At 47.3% G+C, this 12,584-nt stretch overlaps 23 non-coding genes across 23 annotated transcripts; all 23 read left to right on the top strand.

Moving 5' to 3' along the window:
• The first annotated feature begins 25 nt into the window (after nt 1-25).
• On the top strand, nt 26-97 carry TRNAP-CGG (transfer RNA proline (anticodon CGG)). Its single transcript has one exon. It is a non-coding gene; the product is annotated as a tRNA-Pro (tRNA).
• A 384-nt stretch (nt 98-481) lies between these two features.
• Nucleotides 482-554, top strand: TRNAV-UAC (transfer RNA valine (anticodon UAC)). Its single transcript has one exon. It is a non-coding gene; the product is annotated as a tRNA-Val (tRNA).
• A 434-nt stretch (nt 555-988) lies between these two features.
• On the top strand, nt 989-1,060 carry TRNAP-AGG (transfer RNA proline (anticodon AGG)). Its single transcript has one exon. It is a non-coding gene; the product is annotated as a tRNA-Pro (tRNA).
• A 385-nt stretch (nt 1,061-1,445) lies between these two features.
• Nucleotides 1,446-1,518, top strand: TRNAV-AAC (transfer RNA valine (anticodon AAC)). Its single transcript has one exon. It is a non-coding gene; the product is annotated as a tRNA-Val (tRNA).
• A 295-nt stretch (nt 1,519-1,813) lies between these two features.
• On the top strand, nt 1,814-1,925 carry TRNAL-CAA (transfer RNA leucine (anticodon CAA)). The gene is made up of 2 exons: nt 1,814-1,851; nt 1,880-1,925. It is a non-coding gene; the product is annotated as a tRNA-Leu (tRNA).
• A 940-nt stretch (nt 1,926-2,865) lies between these two features.
• On the top strand, nt 2,866-2,937 carry TRNAP-CGG (transfer RNA proline (anticodon CGG)). The gene has a single exon. It is a non-coding gene; the product is annotated as a tRNA-Pro (tRNA).
• A 384-nt stretch (nt 2,938-3,321) lies between these two features.
• TRNAV-UAC (transfer RNA valine (anticodon UAC)) lies at nt 3,322-3,394 on the top strand. Its single transcript has one exon. It is a non-coding gene; the product is annotated as a tRNA-Val (tRNA).
• A 434-nt stretch (nt 3,395-3,828) lies between these two features.
• TRNAP-AGG (transfer RNA proline (anticodon AGG)) lies at nt 3,829-3,900 on the top strand. The gene has a single exon. It is a non-coding gene; the product is annotated as a tRNA-Pro (tRNA).
• Nucleotides 3,901-4,285: 385 nt separating this feature from the next.
• Nucleotides 4,286-4,358, top strand: TRNAV-AAC (transfer RNA valine (anticodon AAC)). Its single transcript has one exon. It is a non-coding gene; the product is annotated as a tRNA-Val (tRNA).
• A 295-nt stretch (nt 4,359-4,653) lies between these two features.
• Nucleotides 4,654-4,765, top strand: TRNAL-CAA (transfer RNA leucine (anticodon CAA)). Its single transcript has 2 exons — nt 4,654-4,691; nt 4,720-4,765. It is a non-coding gene; the product is annotated as a tRNA-Leu (tRNA).
• Nucleotides 4,766-5,705: 940 nt separating this feature from the next.
• TRNAP-CGG (transfer RNA proline (anticodon CGG)) lies at nt 5,706-5,777 on the top strand. Its single transcript has one exon. It is a non-coding gene; the product is annotated as a tRNA-Pro (tRNA).
• Nucleotides 5,778-6,161: 384 nt separating this feature from the next.
• Nucleotides 6,162-6,234, top strand: TRNAV-UAC (transfer RNA valine (anticodon UAC)). The gene has a single exon. It is a non-coding gene; the product is annotated as a tRNA-Val (tRNA).
• A 434-nt stretch (nt 6,235-6,668) lies between these two features.
• TRNAP-AGG (transfer RNA proline (anticodon AGG)) lies at nt 6,669-6,740 on the top strand. Its single transcript has one exon. It is a non-coding gene; the product is annotated as a tRNA-Pro (tRNA).
• A 385-nt stretch (nt 6,741-7,125) lies between these two features.
• Nucleotides 7,126-7,198, top strand: TRNAV-AAC (transfer RNA valine (anticodon AAC)). The gene has a single exon. It is a non-coding gene; the product is annotated as a tRNA-Val (tRNA).
• A 295-nt stretch (nt 7,199-7,493) lies between these two features.
• TRNAL-CAA (transfer RNA leucine (anticodon CAA)) lies at nt 7,494-7,605 on the top strand. Its single transcript has 2 exons — nt 7,494-7,531; nt 7,560-7,605. It is a non-coding gene; the product is annotated as a tRNA-Leu (tRNA).
• Nucleotides 7,606-8,545: 940 nt separating this feature from the next.
• On the top strand, nt 8,546-8,617 carry TRNAP-CGG (transfer RNA proline (anticodon CGG)). The gene has a single exon. It is a non-coding gene; the product is annotated as a tRNA-Pro (tRNA).
• Nucleotides 8,618-9,001: 384 nt separating this feature from the next.
• Nucleotides 9,002-9,074, top strand: TRNAV-UAC (transfer RNA valine (anticodon UAC)). Its single transcript has one exon. It is a non-coding gene; the product is annotated as a tRNA-Val (tRNA).
• A 434-nt stretch (nt 9,075-9,508) lies between these two features.
• TRNAP-AGG (transfer RNA proline (anticodon AGG)) lies at nt 9,509-9,580 on the top strand. Its single transcript has one exon. It is a non-coding gene; the product is annotated as a tRNA-Pro (tRNA).
• Nucleotides 9,581-9,965: 385 nt separating this feature from the next.
• TRNAV-AAC (transfer RNA valine (anticodon AAC)) lies at nt 9,966-10,038 on the top strand. Its single transcript has one exon. It is a non-coding gene; the product is annotated as a tRNA-Val (tRNA).
• Nucleotides 10,039-10,333: 295 nt separating this feature from the next.
• Nucleotides 10,334-10,445, top strand: TRNAL-CAA (transfer RNA leucine (anticodon CAA)). Its single transcript has 2 exons — nt 10,334-10,371; nt 10,400-10,445. It is a non-coding gene; the product is annotated as a tRNA-Leu (tRNA).
• Nucleotides 10,446-11,375: 930 nt separating this feature from the next.
• On the top strand, nt 11,376-11,447 carry TRNAP-CGG (transfer RNA proline (anticodon CGG)). The gene has a single exon. It is a non-coding gene; the product is annotated as a tRNA-Pro (tRNA).
• A 384-nt stretch (nt 11,448-11,831) lies between these two features.
• On the top strand, nt 11,832-11,904 carry TRNAV-UAC (transfer RNA valine (anticodon UAC)). Its single transcript has one exon. It is a non-coding gene; the product is annotated as a tRNA-Val (tRNA).
• Nucleotides 11,905-12,338: 434 nt separating this feature from the next.
• Nucleotides 12,339-12,410, top strand: TRNAP-AGG (transfer RNA proline (anticodon AGG)). The gene has a single exon. It is a non-coding gene; the product is annotated as a tRNA-Pro (tRNA).
• The last annotated feature ends 174 nt before the right edge of the window (nt 12,411-12,584 follow it).

Raw genomic sequence — 12,584 nt, 5'->3', positions numbered from 1 at the left:
GTTCAAAATGTCTCCTGGCCACTCAGGCTCGTTGGTCTAGGGGTATGATTCTCGCTTCGGGTGCGAGAGGTCCTGGGTTCAAATCCCGGACGAGCCCATGCTGTGGACATTTTCAGGATGCTTGTAATATAGGAGCATTTCTTCTTTTCAATGCTATAAGACGCTGTGTATGTCGAGAAAGTTCCTTACCCTGCACGCTATTTTCCACTTGTGGCGGGATAAAGGAGTGCAGGACTTCTTTGCAACTGCTTTTCTGGGCCAGACCAGCATGGTAGGAACATTACATGCATAGTGTTTTTCTAGTGTAATTTCAGGATATGGTTTCAAAATCGCCTCTTGGAATAAAAGTGGTCCTCATTCCTGTCTTCCAAAGAAATAGAGACCGGGTAAGGAGAGCCCAACTTTGAGCTTCAAGGACATTGGCCCTTAGTCTGTGCATTCCAGCCCAATACATGCCAACAAGATTCCTGAGTTAGTGTCTGTTTCTGTAGTGTAGTGGTTATCACGTTCGCCTTACACGCGAAAGGTCCCTGGTTCGAGACCGGGCAGAAACAGCGTTTTGCTGTTTTTAACAGTGTTTGCCTTTACTGGCTGACTTTATAGGAAAGCTGAGATAATAGAGGCTGTCTATCCCTCACCAACCTGACGTAGTGTGCTCCAGGGATCTCAGTGACAGCTCGAAAAGAGAAGTGACGATAGCTTGCGCCATTCGCTTGCTCGCCCTTTGCTCTGAAGGGTGGGCCTACTTCATGAAAGCAAGGAATGAGAGCAGAAATGCTTTTCTTGTCCTCACCGCAAGCAGACACTTAGAGAAAACAAACTGTCTGAAGGACAGAGGCTTTTTAATTTCTTGTTTGATGACGGCCATGGAAAAGACAGCAATCATATTGCAGAAGAGAGCAACATGTGCAGTTGCTTGCTTTGGGTGAAGCATTCACCGACTAGCTGCCACTAACCCCTGGAGCCATGTCAGAGGTGACTCTTGCGTGGCTCGTTGGTCTAGGGGTATGATTCTCGCTTAGGGTGCGAGAGGTCCCGGGTTCAAATCCCGGACGAGCCCTTTTTAGAGCTAAACATACAAATTGTACTAAAAATGCACTATGCCTGACTATTTCTAGTAATACTCGGTGCATTGTTGCGCAACATATTCCTAACCTCAGAAGAAAAATGGATCACCGTGCTTTTTCTGCCTACCTGCTTAGTCTCAGTGTGTCCCAGGTGATGCTTTCCCAAGCTGTACTCGCAGACATTTAGGCATCAGATATTTGTCTGTCGATGCCTGCACAAGTAAATTTTGAATACGTCTAATTGCAAGCATGTTGGATGATATCTCTGAGGTTTTCACACTTGTTCTGCACATTCTGAGCCGCTGCTGATACAGCAGAATAGAAGTAGGGTGAAGCCTTGAGAGGAACTTTGCTTTAACAGTAGCAAGCAGCAAGGTCGTTTCTGTAGTGTAGTGGTCATCACGTTCGCCTAACACGCGAAAGGTCCCCGGTTCGAGACCGGGCAGAAACACTGAGCGTTGGCTGCTTTTATGTGCACACTCTAAAACCTTATTATCTGAATGCAAGTTTAAGAAGAGGTGGTCTTTGAAAACAGTGAGCCGTGGGAAACTTTCTTTACCTTTGCAAGACGAAACAAAGTTATCTGCATCCGTCATCTGGGGGTCGTTCTTGTGCCTATTTTTATTTTGTTTAAGCTATGTTGTATTGTTGGGGCCTTTACACCTGTGACATTGCTGTGAAGGTTGTAAGTGGAAACATTGGCAGGTGCAGATAGAAGAGTTAGACCTAAGCCCCCCTCATGAGCCGTCAGGATGGCCGAGTGGTCTAAGGTGCCAGACTCAAGAGAGCTTGATCTTCAGTGTAGCTGAGCCTTCTGGTCTCCTCATGGAGGCGTGGGTTCAAATCCCAATTCTGACAGGTCCCTTTTACACCCGTGAATCTTCCTGTTTTTTGCAGTGCGTTCCCGGCAAACACCACAATCTTTGCAGGAACCTGTAGCATGTGAAGAGAAATCCACCAACAATCAGGCTGGGCCCTCAATCACAATTCCATGGATTTCTGGAAATGACACCTCAGGCACAACTTCCATTAAATTTGCACTCCATCACAGTAACTGCCATGCTGGGTTTCTAACTAAGCAGTTGATCCCATCATTTGTTGTGAGGCTCTCCTGCCACCTTTTGGGCAGAGAAGGCACTGTCCCTGCAAAAACACAGGCAGACATGTTCAACAGGGCTTCCTGGTTATGTGGGAGGAGCAGAATGCCATTGGTCCCCCCTTGCAAATTCTAATTTACATAAGGAAGACAGAGAGGTAGCTGGGAGTAGGCACTGCACACGGGCATTGCACTCTCTCTTATGATTTGCAGCCAATTCTAGATTGAGGCAGGAGGAAAGGAGGTGACTCGCCCAACAATGGCTATACTGAGAAGTCAGCCACTCTGGGTCTCCCAGGTGAGTGTTTCAGGCCTGTGAGCCACTCATATAAATCTCGCCTGATCGAGCCTGATCGAGCGCTGTGCGAGCGCGTTTGAATCCAAATATCAAACCCCTCTTTCTCAGGCGCAGGAAATGGTGGGCCCTTCATTGCTTCTGGTGTGGAAGTCTATGGGGCAAGGGTCCAGGACTTGCAGAGGAGAACAATTGCCAGAAAGTGCTTGCTGTTCTCATCTGTGCCTTTTTTCTGCTCACTGGCTGATAGGAGATTGGCTGCCCCCTTTCTTGCTAGAGTGAAAAAACAACAACTTGAGAGAAAACATGACGTTTTGAGGCTCACTTAGAGGGAGACTAGCCAAATAGCCCTGCTTTTTTTCTGAAAGACGCTTCAGAAATTGTTCAAAATGTCTCCTGGCCACTCAGGCTTGTTGGTCTAGGGGTATGATTCTCGCTTCGGGTGCGAGAGGTCCCGGGTTCAAATCCCGGACGAGCCCATGCTGTGGACATTTTCAGGATGCTTGTAATATAGGAGCATTTCTTCTTTTCAATGCTATAAGACGCTGTGTATGTCGAGAAAGTTCCTTACCCTGCACGCTATTTTCCACTTGTGGCGGGATAAAGGAGTGCAGGACTTCTTTGCAACTGCTTTTCTGGGCCAGACCAGCATGGTAGGAACATTACATGCATAGTGTTTTTCTAGTGTAATTTCAGGATATGGTTTCAAAATCGCCTCTTGGAATAAAAGTGGTCCTCATTCCTGTCTTCCAAAGAAATAGAGACCGGGTAAGGAGAGCCCAACTTTGAGCTTCAAGGACATTGGCCCTTAGTCTGTGCATTCCAGCCCAATACATGCCAACAAGATTCCTGAGTTAGTGTCTGTTTCTGTAGTGTAGTGGTTATCACGTTCGCCTTACACGCGAAAGGTCCCTGGTTCGAGACCGGGCAGAAACAGCGTTTTGCTGTTTTTAACAGTGTTTGCCTTTACTGGCTGACTTTATAGGAAAGCTGAGATAATAGAGGCTGTCTATCCCTCACCAACCTGACGTAGTGTGCTCCAGGGATCTCAGTGACAGCTCGAAAAGAGAAGTGACGATAGCTTGCGCCATTCGCTTGCTCGCCCTTTGCTCTGAAGGGTGGGCCTACTTCATGAAAGCAAGGAATGAGAGCAGAAATGCTTTTCTTGTCCTCACCGCAAGCAGACACTTAGAGAAAACAAACTGTCTGAAGGACAGAGGCTTTTTAATTTCTTGTTTGATGACGGCCATGGAAAAGACAGCAATCATATTGCAGAAGAGAGCAACATGTGCAGTTGCTTTCTTTGGGTGAAGCATTCACCGACTAGCTGCCACTAACCCCTGGAGCCATGTCAGAGGTGACTCTTGCGTGGCTCGTTGGTCTAGGGGTATGATTCTCGCTTAGGGTGCGAGAGGTCCCGGGTTCAAATCCCGGACGAGCCCTTTTTAGAGCTAAACATACAAATCGTACTAAAAATGCACTATGCCTGACTATTTCTAGTAATACTCGGTGCATTGTTGCGCAACATATTCCTAACCTCAGAAGAAAAATGGATCACCGTGCTTTTTCTGCCTACCTGCTTAGTCTCAGTGTGTCCCAGGTGATGCTTTCCCAAGCTGTACTCGCAGACATTTAGGCATCAGATATTTGTCTGTCGATGCCTGCACAAGTACATTTTGAATACGTCTAATTGCAAGCATGTTGGATGATATCTCTGAGGTTTTCACACTTGTTCTGCACATTCTGAGCCGCTGCTGATACAGCAGAATAGAAGTAGGGTGAAGCCTTGAGAGGAACTTTGCTTTAACAGTAGCAAGCAGCAAGGTCGTTTCTGTAGTGTAGTGGTCATCACGTTCGCCTAACACGCGAAAGGTCCCCGGTTCGAGACCGGGCAGAAACACTGAGCGTTGGCTGCTTTTATGTGCACACTCTAAAACCTTATTATCTGAATGCAAGTTTAAGAAGAGGTGGTCTTTGAACACAGTGAGCCGTGGGAAACTTTCTTTACCTTTGCAAGACGAAACAAAGTTATCTGCATCCGTCATCTGGGGGTCGTTCTTGTGCCTATTTTTATTTTATTTAAGCTATGTTGTATTGTTGGGGCCTTTACACCTGTGACATTGCTGTGAAGGTTGTAAGTGGAAACATTGGCAGGTGCAGATAGAAGAGTTAGACCTAAGCCCCCCTTATGAGCCGTCAGGATGGCCGAGTGGTCTAAGGTGCCAGACTCAAGAGAGCTTGATCTTCAGTGTAGCTGAGCCTTCTGGTCTCCTCATGGAGGCGTGGGTTCAAATCCCAATTCTGACAGGTCCCTTTTACACCCGTGAATCTTCCTGTTTTTTGCAGTGCGTTCCCGGCAAACACCACAATCTTTGCAGGAACCTGTAGCATGTGAAGAGAAATCCACCAACAATCAGGCTGGGCCCTCAATCACAATTCCATGGATTTCTGGAAATGACACCTCAGGCACACCTTCCATTAAATTTGCACTCCATCACAGTAACTGCCATGCTGGGTTTCTAACTAAGCAGTTGATCCCATCATTTGTTGTGAGGCTCTCCTGCCACCTTTTGGGCAGAGAAGGCACTGTCCCTGCAAAAACACAGGCAGACATGTTCAACAGGGCTTCCTGGTTATGTGGGAGGAGCAGAATGCCATTGGTCCCCCCTTGCAAATTCTAATTTACATAAGGAAGACAGAGAGGTAGCTGGGAGTAGGCACTGCACACGGGCATTGCACTCTCTCTTATGATTTGCAGCCAATTCTAGATTGAGGCAGGAGGAAAGGAGGTGACTCGCCCAACAATGGCTATACTGAGAAGTCAGCCACTCTGGGTCTCCCAGGTGAGTGTTTCAGGCCTGTGAGCCACTCATATAAATCTCGCCTGATCGAGCCTGATCGAGCGCTGAGCGAGCGCGTTTGAATCCAAATATCAAACCCCTCTTTCTCAGGCGCAGGAAATGGTGGGCCCTTCATTGCTTCTGGTGTGGAAGTCTATGGGGCAAGGGTCCAGGACTTGCAGAGGAGAACAATTGCCAGAAAGTGCTTGCTGTTCTCATCTGTGCCTTTTTTCTGCTCACTGGCTGATAGGAGATTGGCTGCCCCCTTTCTTGCTAGAGTGAAAAAACAACAACTTGAGAGAAAACATGACGTTGTGAGGCTCACTTAGAGGGAGACTAGCCAAATAGCCCTGCTTTTTTTCTGAAAGACGCTTCAGAAATTGTTCAAAATGTCTCCTGGCCACTCAGGCTCGTTGGTCTAGGGGTATGATTCTCGCTTCGGGTGCGAGAGGTCCTGGGTTCAAATCCCGGACGAGCCCATGCTGTGGACATTTTCAGGATGCTTGTAATATAGGAGCATTTCTTCTTTTCAATGCTATAAGACGCTGTGTATGTCGAGAAAGTTCCTTACCCTGCACGCTATTTTCCACTTGTGGCGGGATAAAGGAGTGCAGGACTTCTTTGCAACTGCTTTTCTGGGCCAGACCAGCATGGTAGGAACATTACATGCATAGTGTTTTTCTAGTGTAATTTCAGGATATGGTTTCAAAATCGCCTCTTGGAATAAAAGTGGTCCTCATTCCTGTCTTCCAAAGAAATAGAGACCGGGTAAGGAGAGCCCAACTTTGAGCTTCAAGGACATTGGCCCTTAGTCTGTGCATTCCAGCCCAATACATGCCAACAAGATTCCTGAGTTAGTGTCTGTTTCTGTAGTGTAGTGGTTATCACGTTCGCCTTACACGCGAAAGGTCCCTGGTTCGAGACCGGGCAGAAACAGCGTTTTGCTGTTTTTAACAGTGTTTGCCTTTACTGGCTGACTTTATAGGAAAGCTGAGATAATAGAGGCTGTCTATCCCTCACCAACCTGACGTAGTGTGCTCCAGGGATCTCAGTGACAGCTCGAAAAGAGAAGTGACGATAGCTTGCGCCATTCGCTTGCTCGCCCTTTGCTCTGAAGGGTGGGCCTACTTCATGAAAGCAAGGAATGAGAGCAGAAATGCTTTTCTTGTCCTCACCGCAAGCAGACACTTAGAGAAAACAAACTGTCTGAAGGACAGAGGCTTTTTAATTTCTTGTTTGATGACGGCCATGGAAAAGACAGCAATCATATTGCAGAAGAGAGCAACATGTGCAGTTGCTTGCTTTGGGTGAAGCATTCACCGACTAGCTGCCACTAACCCCTGGAGCCATGTCAGAGGTGACTCTTGCGTGGCTCGTTGGTCTAGGGGTATGATTCTCGCTTAGGGTGCGAGAGGTCCCGGGTTCAAATCCCGGACGAGCCCTTTTTAGAGCTAAACATACAAATCGTACTAAAAATGCACTATGCCTGACTATTTCTAGTAATACTCGGTGCATTGTTGCGCAACATATTCCTAACCTCAGAAGAAAAATGGATCACCGTGCTTTTTCTGCCTACCTGCTTAGTCTCAGTGTGTCCCAGGTGATGCTTTCCCAAGCTGTACTCGCAGACATTTAGGCATCAGATATTTGTCTGTCGATGCCTGCACAAGTAAATTTTGAATACGTCTAATTGCAAGCATGTTGGATGATATCTCTGAGGTTTTCACACTTGTTCTGCACATTCTGAGCCGCTGCTGATACAGCAGAATAGAAGTAGGGTGAAGCCTTGAGAGGAACTTTGCTTTAACAGTAGCAAGCAGCAAGGTCGTTTCTGTAGTGTAGTGGTCATCACGTTCGCCTAACACGCGAAAGGTCCCCGGTTCGAGACCGGGCAGAAACACTGAGCGTTGGCTGCTTTTATGTGCACACTCTAAAACCTTATTATCTGAATGCAAGTTTAAGAAGAGGTGGTCTTTGAAAACAGTGAGCCGTGGGAAACTTTCTTTACCTTTGCAAGACGAAACAAAGTTATCTGCATCCGTCATCTGGGGGTCGTTCTTGTGCCTATTTTTATTTTGTTTAAGCTATGTTGTATTGTTGGGGCCTTTACACCTGTGACATTGCTGTGAAGGTTGTAAGTGGAAACATTGGCAGGTGCAGATAGAAGAGTTAGACCTAAGCCCCCCTCATGAGCCGTCAGGATGGCCAAGTGGTCTAAGGTGCCAGACTCAAGAGAGCTTGATCTTCAGTGTAGCTGAGCCTTCTGGTCTCCTCATGGAGGCGTGGGTTCAAATCCCAATTCTGACAGGTCCCTTTTACACCCGTGAATCTTCCTGTTTTTTGCAGTGCGTTCCCGGCAAACACCACAATCTTTGCAGGAACCTGTAGCATGTGAAGAGAAATCCACCAACAATCAGGCTGGGCCCTCAATCACAATTCCATGGATTTCTGGAAATGACACCTCAGGCACACCTTCCATTAAATTTGCACTCCATCACAGTAACTGCCATGCTGGGTTTCTAACTAAGCAGTTGATCCCATCATTTGTTGTGAGGCTCTCCTGCCACCTTTTGGGCAGAGAAGGCACTGTCCCTGCAAAAACACAGGCAGACATGTTCAACAGGGCTTCCTGGTTATGTGGGAGGAGCAGAATGCCATTGGTCCCCCCTTGCAAATTCTAATTTACATAAGGAAGACAGAGAGGTAGCTGGGAGTAGGCACTGCACACGGGCATTGCACTCTCTCTTATGATTTGCAGCCAATTCTAGATTGAGGCAGGAGGAAAGGAGGTGACTCGCCCAACAATGGCTATACTGAGAAGTCAGCCACTCTGGGTCTCCCAGGTGAGTGTTTCAGGCCTGTGAGCCACTCATATAAATCTCGCCTGATCGAGCCTGATCGAGCGCTGTGCGAGCGCGTTTGAATCCAAATATCAAACCCCTCTTTCTCAGGCGCAGGAAATGGTGGGCCCTTCATTGCTTCTGGTGTGGAAGTCTATGGGGCAAGGGTCCAGGACTTGCAGAGGAGAACAATTGCCAGAAAGTGCTTGCTGTTCTCATCTGTGCCTTTTTTCTGCTCACTGGCTGATAGGAGATTGGCTGCCCCCTTTCTTGCTAGAGTGAAAAAACAACAACTTGAGAGAAAACATGACGTTTTGAGGCTCACTTAGAGGGAGACTAGCCAAATAGCCCTGCTTTTTTTCTGAAAGACGCTTCAGAAATTGTTCAAAATGTCTCCTGGCCACTCAGGCTTGTTGGTCTAGGGGTATGATTCTCGCTTCGGGTGCGAGAGGTCCCGGGTTCAAATCCCGGACGAGCCCATGCTGTGGACATTTTCAGGATGCTTGTAATATAGGAGCATTTCTTCTTTTCAATGCTATAAGACGCTGTGTATGTCGAGAAAGTTCCTTACCCTGCACGCTATTTTCCACTTGTGGCGGGATAAAGGAGTGCAGGACTTCTTTGCAACTGCTTTTCTGGGCCAGACCAGCATGGTAGGAACATTACATGCATAGTGTTTTTCTAGTGTAATTTCAGGATATGGTTTCAAAATCGCCTCTTGGAATAAAAGTGGTCCTCATTCCTGTCTTCCAAAGAAATAGAGACCGGGTAAGGAGAGCCCAACTTTGAGCTTCAAGGACATTGGCCCTTAGTCTGTGCATTCCAGCCCAATACATGCCAACAAGATTCCTGAGTTAGTGTCTGTTTCTGTAGTGTAGTGGTTATCACGTTCGCCTTACACGCGAAAGGTCCCTGGTTCGAGACCGGGCAGAAACAGCGTTTTGCTGTTTTTAACAGTGTTTGCCTTTACTGGCTGACTTTATAGGAAAGCTGAGATAATAGAGGCTGTCTATCCCTCACCAACCTGACGTAGTGTGCTCCAGGGATCTCAGTGACAGCTCGAAAAGAGAAGTGACGATAGCTTGCGCCATTCGCTTGCTCGCCCTTTGCTCTGAAGGGTGGGCCTACTTCATGAAAGCAAGGAATGAGAGCAGAAATGCTTTTCTTGTCCTCACCGCAAGCAGACACTTAGAGAAAACAAACTGTCTGAAGGACAGAGGCTTTTTAATTTCTTGTTTGATGACGGCCATGGAAAAGACAGCAATCATATTGCAGAAGAGAGCAACATGTGCAGTTGCTTGCTTTGGGTGAAGCATTCACCGACTAGCTGCCACTAACCCCTGGAGCCATGTCAGAGGTGACTCTTGCGTGGCTCGTTGGTCTAGGGGTATGATTCTCGCTTAGGGTGCGAGAGGTCCCGGGTTCAAATCCCGGACGAGCCCTTTTTAGAGCTAAACATACAAATCGTACTAAAAATGCACTATGCCTGACTATTTCTAGTAATACTCGGTGCATTGTTGCGCAACATATTCCTAACCTCAGAAGAAAAATGGATCACCGTGCTTTTTCTGCCTACCTGCTTAGTCTCAGTGTGTCCCAGGTGATGCTTTCCCAAGCTGTACTCGCAGACATTTAGGCATCAGATATTTGTCTGTCGATGCCTGCACAAGTACATTTTGAATACGTCTAATTGCAAGCATGTTGGATGATATCTCTGAGGTTTTCACACTTGTTCTGCACATTCTGAGCCGCTGCTGATACAGCAGAATAGAAGTAGGGTGAAGCCTTGAGAGGAACTTTGCTTTAACAGTAGCAAGCAGCAAGGTCGTTTCTGTAGTGTAGTGGTCATCACGTTCGCCTAACACGCGAAAGGTCCCCGGTTCGAGACCGGGCAGAAACACTGAGCGTTGGCTGCTTTTATGTGCACACTCTAAAACCTTATTATCTGAATGCAAGTTTAAGAAGAGGTGGTCTTTGAACACAGTGAGCCGTGGGAAACTTTCTTTACCTTTGCAAGACGAAACAAAGTTATCTGCATCCGTCATCTGGGGGTCGTTCTTGTGCCTATTTTTATTTTATTTAAGCTATGTTGTATTGTTGGGGCCTTTACACCTGTGACATTGCTGTGAAGGTTGTAAGTGGAAACATTGGCAGGTGCAGATAGAAGAGTTAGACCTAAGCCCCCCTCATGAGCCGTCAGGATGGCCGAGTGGTCTAAGGTGCCAGACTCAAGAGAGCTTGATCTTCAGTGTAGCTGAGCCTTCTGGTCTCCTCATGGAGGCGTGGGTTCAAATCCCAATTCTGACAGGTCCCTTTTACACCCGTGAATCTTCCTGTTTTTTGCAGTGCGTTCCCGGCAAACACCACAATCTTTGCAGGAACCTGTAGCATGTGAAGAGAAATCCACCAACAATCAGGCTGGGCCCTCAATCACAATTCCATGGATTTCTGGAAATGACACCTCAGGCACACCTTCCATTAAATTTGCACTCCATCACAGTAACTGCCATGCTGGGTTTCTAACTAAGCAGTTGATCCCATCATTTGTTGTGAGGCTCTCCTGCCACCTTTTGGGCAGAGAAGGCACTGTCCCTGCAAAAACACAGGCAGACATGTTCAACAGGGCTTCCTGGTTATGTGGGAGGAGCAGAATGCCATTGGTCCCCCCTTGCAAATTCTAATTTACATAAGGAAGACAGAGAGGTAGCTGGGAGTAGGCACTGCACACGGGCATTGCACTCTCTCTTATGATTTGCAGCCAATTCTAGATTGAGGCAGGAGGAAAGGAGGTGACTCGCCCAACAATGGCTATACTGAGAAGTCAGCCACTCTGGGTCTCCCAGGTGAGTGTTTCAGGCCTGTGAGCCACTCATATAAATCTCGCCTGATCGAGCGCTGAGCGAGCGCGTTTGAATCCAAATATCAAACCCCTCTTTCTCAGGCGCAGGAAATGGTGGGCCCTTCATTGCTTCTGGTGTGGAAGTCTATGGGGCAAGGGTCCAGGACTTGCAGAGGAGAACAATTGCCAGAAAGTGCTTGCTGTTCTCATCTGTGCCTTTTTTCTGCTCACTGGCTGATAGGAGATTGGCTGCCCCCTTTCTTGCTAGAGTGAAAAAACAACAACTTGAGAGAAAACATGACGTTGTGAGGCTCACTTAGAGGGAGACTAGCCAAATAGCCCTGCTTTTTTTCTGAAAGACGCTTCAGAAATTGTTCAAAATGTCTCCTGGCCACTCAGGCTCGTTGGTCTAGGGGTATGATTCTCGCTTCGGGTGCGAGAGGTCCTGGGTTCAAATCCCGGACGAGCCCATGCTGTGGACATTTTCAGGATGCTTGTAATATAGGAGCATTTCTTCTTTTCAATGCTATAAGACGCTGTGTATGTCGAGAAAGTTCCTTACCCTGCACGCTATTTTCCACTTGTGGCGGGATAAAGGAGTGCAGGACTTCTTTGCAACTGCTTTTCTGGGCCAGACCAGCATGGTAGGAACATTACATGCATAGTGTTTTTCTAGTGTAATTTCAGGATATGGTTTCAAAATCGCCTCTTGGAATAAAAGTGGTCCTCATTCCTGTCTTCCAAAGAAATAGAGACCGGGTAAGGAGAGCCCAACTTTGAGCTTCAAGGACATTGGCCCTTAGTCTGTGCATTCCAGCCCAATACATGCCAACAAGATTCCTGAGTTAGTGTCTGTTTCTGTAGTGTAGTGGTTATCACGTTCGCCTTACACGCGAAAGGTCCCTGGTTCGAGACCGGGCAGAAACAGCGTTTTGCTGTTTTTAACAGTGTTTGCCTTTACTGGCTGACTTTATAGGAAAGCTGAGATAATAGAGGCTGTCTATCCCTCACCAACCTGACGTAGTGTGCTCCAGGGATCTCAGTGACAGCTCGAAAAGAGAAGTGACGATAGCTTGCACCATTCGCTTGCTCGCCCTTTGCTCTGAAGGGTGGGCCTACTTCATGAAAGCAAGGAATGAGAGCAGAAATGCTTTTCTTGTCCTCACCGCAAGCAGACACTTAGAGAAAACAAACTGTCTGAAGGACAGAGGCTTTTTAATTTCTTGTTTGATGACGGCCATGGAAAAGACAGCAATCATATTGCAGAAGAGAGCAACATGTGCAGTTGCTTGCTTTGGGTGAAGCATTCACCGACTAGCTGCCACTAACCCCTGGAGCCATGCCAGAGGTGACTCTTGCGTGGCTCGTTGGTCTAGGGGTATGATTCTCGCTTAGGGTGCGAGAGGTCCCGGGTTCAAATCCCGGACGAGCCCTTTTTAGAGCTAAACATACAAATCGTACTAAAAATGCACTATGCCTGACTATTTCTAGTAATACTCGGTGCATTGTTGCGCAACATATTCCTAACCTCAGAAGAAAAATGGATCACCGTGCTTTTTCTGCCTACCTGCTTAGTCTCAGTGTGTCCCAGGTGATGCTTTCCCAAG

This window comes from Lissotriton helveticus, chromosome 10 (assembly GCF_964261635.1).
Source record: "Lissotriton helveticus chromosome 10, aLisHel1.1, whole genome shotgun sequence".
In the NCBI taxonomy this organism is placed as follows: Eukaryota; Metazoa; Chordata; class Amphibia; order Caudata; family Salamandridae; genus Lissotriton; species Lissotriton helveticus.
This window is presented reverse-complemented; position numbering and strand designations above follow the sequence as displayed.